This window comes from Suricata suricatta, chromosome 17 (genome assembly GCF_006229205.1).
Source record: "Suricata suricatta isolate VVHF042 chromosome 17, meerkat_22Aug2017_6uvM2_HiC, whole genome shotgun sequence".
Classification (NCBI taxonomy): Eukaryota; Metazoa; Chordata; class Mammalia; order Carnivora; family Herpestidae; genus Suricata; species Suricata suricatta.
The window spans coordinates 31,410,826-31,416,379 of NC_043716.1; positions in this window are offsets into that span (position 1 = coordinate 31,410,826).

Below are 5,554 nucleotides of genomic sequence, written 5' to 3' on the forward strand. Positions count from 1 at the left end.
ATGATAATGCCCGCAGATGTGCTGCAAGCAGGGGGGATAGAGTAAGGTGCCGTCACTCTGAGGACACATTACTGACCTCTCCAAAACAGAAAGGAATGATGTCAATTTAGGGCTTAGTACTGGATGTTGTTTTTCTTTTTATTTTTTAATGATAATGTTATCTAATCAGTCACTAAGTATAATGGTTTCTTTTCCATAGTATCTTATTTATTTTTTAATTTTAATTCCAGTGTAGTTAACATATAGTGTTACATAAGTTTTATTTGCTTATTTATGTATCCACTTCCTTCCTTTTGTCCTTTTTTCCTTTTCTTTTTTGTACTTTCTTTTCTTTTATCACATTTATGTATTGCTGGGATATTTTTTTTTAATTTTTTTCTGTTTTTTATTTATTTTTGAAAGACAGAGACAGCATGAGCAGGGTAGGGCCAAAGAGAGAGGGAGACACAGAATCTGAAACAGGCTCCAGGCTCTGAGCTAGCTGTCAGCACAGATGTGGGGCTCGAAACCATGAACCGTGAGATCATGACCTGAGCTGAAGTCAGACGCTCAACTGACTGAGCCACCCAGGAGCCCCTGGAATGGTTTTTAAATGAGCATTTATCATTTTTCTAAAACAAAGTCCATAAAGTGACCATTCTTTTAATATGTGCTTATAAAATAACCACAACAATGCAACCATTGCTTCAGCTAACTCATTACAAGAAATCAAAAGGAAGGTGATTGTAATTGACTAGCTTGCACTTTTTCTCTTTATTTTTCTCAGGAAGGCTCATAGCACCATGAGGTTTGTGTGTGTGGGTGTGTGCTTTTATTTTTATTTTTTTATTTTATTTTTTATAGTTTATTGTCAAGCTGGTTTCCATATAACACCCGGTGGTCTTCCCCACAAGTGCCCTCCTCCATGACCATCACCCCCTTCCCTTTGCCCCCCTCCCCCTTTAGCCCTCAGTTTGTTCTCAGTATTCACAAGTCTCTCATGATTTGCCTCCCTCCTTCTCTCTAACTCTTTTCTCCCTTTCTCCTTCCCATGGCCCTCTGTTAGGTTTCTCCTGTTAGACGTATGAGTGAAAACATACAGTATCTGTCCTTCTCCGCCTGACTTATTTCACTTAGCATGACACCATGAGATTTATAATAGAACAATCAAAAGGATCATGGAAATGTGTTTTTTTTTATTTATGCCCCAAATTTTTTCAAAGATAGCTAAGTCCTTGGTAGTTTACAAAAAGAATACAGCTAACACCTTAGGGATGATATCAGACACTTTCAAACCAGGCAGATGCCATTTAGTGTGCTGAATTATTAAATTATTTCTAGTAACCTAATGGCTTAAAAGAGTTTACTGAATCTTCCCATAGCTTCAGATCACTCTTCAGTAGGAAATGAAGATAGTAGAATTGATTCACCTTGTGCATAAACAGTGCACGTGATATAGCTAATTGCTCCTTGAAACAAAATGAAGCTAACTATTTTATGGACCCCAAACCTGATATCTTTATTTCTAGTCAGATATTTTTGAAAAGATAGTATTATCAAATATTTAAGCAATTCTAAATTATCTTCTCATTAAAATTATATTTCTTTTTATGGAAATTGATTATTTTTAAAAGGAATCACAATACAGTCATTCAAAACTAACAACTACAAATGGAATCAAATAACATTTTAATAGTGCGCAGGAGACATCTGAACAGATGGCATGAAGAAAATTTTTTTTATTAGTACACTACAGTTTTGGCTTGAATTGTGTCCTCCCCAAATTCATATACTAAAGTCTCAACTCTCAGTAATTCAAACTGTGACCTTATTTGGAAACAGGGTTGTTGCAAATATAATTACTTAAGATCATCATGGAGTAGGGTGGGCCCCTAATCCAATCTAACTGTTGTCCTTATGAAATGAGGAAATGTGGACCCAGACACACACATAAGAACACTCTGTGAAGACTGTACTTACATTGTCATGGCCAAGGAGAGACACCTGGAAACATCCTTCCCTAGTTAGTGCCTTCAGAGGGACCATGGCCCTGCTGACACTTCAATCTCAGACTTCTAGTCTCAAGAACTGTGAGACAATGAATTTTTATTATTTAAGTGACTCAGTTTGTGGTACTTTGTTACTACCTTCCTAGAAAACTAATACAAGGACTAAAAGAGGTTGACAATGATATACCAATACTTTATGATAGATATTCAATTGTATTATTATTACTCATGAGAAAATCATTTAAGAGAGAAGAGGGGAAAAATGTGGAGAAAAAAATTAAACACAAGCAAACTAATAATTCCCCAAGAAGATTCATAAGAAGGGTGTTGTCACACTATTACCAGGTTTCCAGTCCCAAGTGGGGCCAAAGGACTGATTTCCATGGGAAACGGTGTCATGAAGGAGTCAGCAGGTAGAGACAGTTATTGACCAAAATGCCACATTATACTGAAGATAAGTAGCTACACTGAATCAGATCCAAGACATCCCTCTAATAAATAATATATACATCTCATCTGAGTAATATTTAAATATTCAAATAGATGAATTTTCAGAACATTTGCCTTTCCTAAATCTTATTAGACCTCCCAAGAAATTACTCATTTCTCTCTGTTGGTTATGGGAGGCTCAAATCCTGCATGCTTATCATCAAAATGATAATCAGGTTCCAGATAACATAAATCCACAAAGATTTCCAGTAACCCTCAAAGAAGTATGACAACAAAAACCAACATGAAAAGAAAAACCCAATGTCGTGCCAACGTGAAAAATGTACAAATAGATTCTATTTCTGCATGTATGTGACAAAATAGAAAAAAATTTTAAAACACATACAGTTGAGAGAAAACAGTGTGTGGAGATAAAGTTTGTTGTCCTATGGTTTCTGAGCCTCTGGTGTATTGCTTTGTATATCTGAGAATATTTGTATTTCATTGTGAAAAACAAAAGTTGATGCATTTTTTTAAAGATAGTGTAAATTTTTTCCATGGATTAAGAGAAACTACCAGAGATTCATGCACAACATTGCAGAATTGTTATTGATGACTTACCCTTAGCATTCTGGTTTTACTGTACATAGAAGAACATTACAAGAAGACATTGTATAGACTGGCTATTATTCTTGGCAGAAAAGAAATGGCGATTCCAAAGGATTGATGGAAGAGAGCCTGGGAAGGAATGATTCACAGTGGGCAAGGACTAACGAACCAATGAAGGACAACAATGCATGATTGAATCTGAAGAAGCAAGGGAGAAAATGACATTGCCAAGATCCATGGGAGAGCCGTAGATATGGGAGCAGGCCATCAGCAGGAGCTCTTGCCTGAAGTCAAGGAATATAGTCACTGCTGGAACCATACGCCAGTATCCTGAACTATCTCTCCTCTGTCCTTTTTTGTAAGTTTCTCTCAGAGCACTAGAAAGTCCAGAAGATGGAGCCCAAGGAGGCCAGCCTTAAAGGCTTTATTAAGCAGGCAAAACAAACAAACAAACAAAAAAAGTGAAGGATATAGAGGGTTCACTTGGCTACTCCTTTTAAGTTAAAAGATTTTTGCAATTACTCCTCAACCACAGTGTTACAGTACCATCTTCCAGACCACCCCCTGGGAGGAATTTCCTATAAGGCTCACTACCAGGAATAACTCCACTCACTTATCCTGGGTCTCTCCTTATCTAATAGTAAGCTATTTATTATTTTTATTTTAATTTATGAGAGAGGGAGAGAGAGAAATGGAGAGAGAGAGAACAAACATGAGTAGGGGAGAGGCAGATAGAGATGGAGACACAGAATCCAAAGCAGGCTCCAGGTGCTGAGCAGTCAGCACAGAGCCTGACACATGGCCCCAAACCCACAGACTATGAGACTATAACCTGAGCTGAAGTCAGATGCTCAACCAACTGAGCCATCCAGGTGCCTCAATAATTATCTATTTAATATTTTCTCTTTGCTTTGGTTTATAGGAAACTTAAAGTTAAATGTGTGTCGTAAGTCTAAAATCATGGCGTCGAGTAGCTACAAGCCTTGTCCTTGGTTTTGTTATTGATTATCTCATTTCCAATTTTCCCGTAATTTGTCAGTTGCTTTGATATGCTGTATATATTGTGTAAAAAGAAAACCTAATTCATCAGAATGACAAACTTTCATTCTTCAAAGGAACATTTAGAAAATGAAAAGGCAAACCATAGACTGGGAGGAAAAAAAATGGAATGCATATATCTGGCAAAGAGTACAGAGAGAGAACACGTGAAGACTCCTACAAATCAATACTAAAGACAAACACCAAGGCTAAAAATGGAATAGATACTGGACAAATGAAGATATGGGAAGAACCAAAATAATATAAAATGATATAGACTGTTATTAGTCATTAGTCAAAAACAAAGCAAAACCACCAAAAGACACTACATCAAATCTGCAAGAATGGTTTAAAAAACTGATTATAGGGGCACCTGGGTGGTTCAGTCAATTAAGCATCCAACTCTTGACTTCAAGTCAGGTCATCATCTCACAGTTCGTGGGTTCAACGCCCACATCAAGCTCTGTGCTGATAGCAAGAGCCTGCTTGGCGTTCTCTCTCTCCCTCTCTTTGACCCTCCACACCCTCAAAATAAATAAATGAACTTAAAAAAACCTGATAGTACCAAATGTCAGAGACAACATGTACCTTTACTATGATTCAGCGATTCTATTCTCATGCATCTACCCAGGAAGGATGACAATGTATGTCCCCTTAAAGGTTTATATTAGGGAAGTCAGAAGAGATATATACATCCTGGGAAAACCCAGAAACAACTAGAATGTTCATAAACACAGAGAATTAATAAAAACATTACAGGTCCATGTGATATAACACAATGTAATACTACTTAGCAATGAGAGGTACAAAGTATGAAAACATATGGCAGCACTAATAAATTTCAAAATTGCAGTGCTGAGACTTAAAAAGTCTTATTTTAAAAAGTACATGCTGTATAATTGAATTTAGATGAAATTTACAATAGGCAAAATTAATCCTTGACATAGAAATCACATCAATGAATGCTTCTGGTCAGGGAAGCAGATTGACTAAAGGGGCAAAAATGAAGTTTCTAGTATCGTGGAAACATTGTAAATCATGACTCAGATGATGGTTTGACAGGTATATACACTAGTAAAAGCTTAATGAACTCTGCACTTTAAATGTGCACTTTCATGATATGTAAATTCAATTAAAAGTATTGGTAGTATATTTTTTAAAGGGTAGGAAGACATGATAAGGACTTTGAATAAATCTACATAGGGCTACGTTTCTCAGCCCTCTGCCCAGACCCTCAAACCTCTGCACTAAAGTACACTTCAAGGAACATATGACGGTAATTTTTGCGAGCCATTAGCCATTATTGGAGGTCAATTTCTTTTCATTCATTTCAACAAACATTTACTAAGTGTCTGAAAAAGACACTGAAGGATATTGGTGAGAGACAAAGGAAGATTCCTTATCATCAAATAACTTGTCTAATTGGCTTTGAAAGACTCCAGAGAGAACTATTTCAAAGGCAATTAAAAAAATTTTTAGGGTGGCCCGCG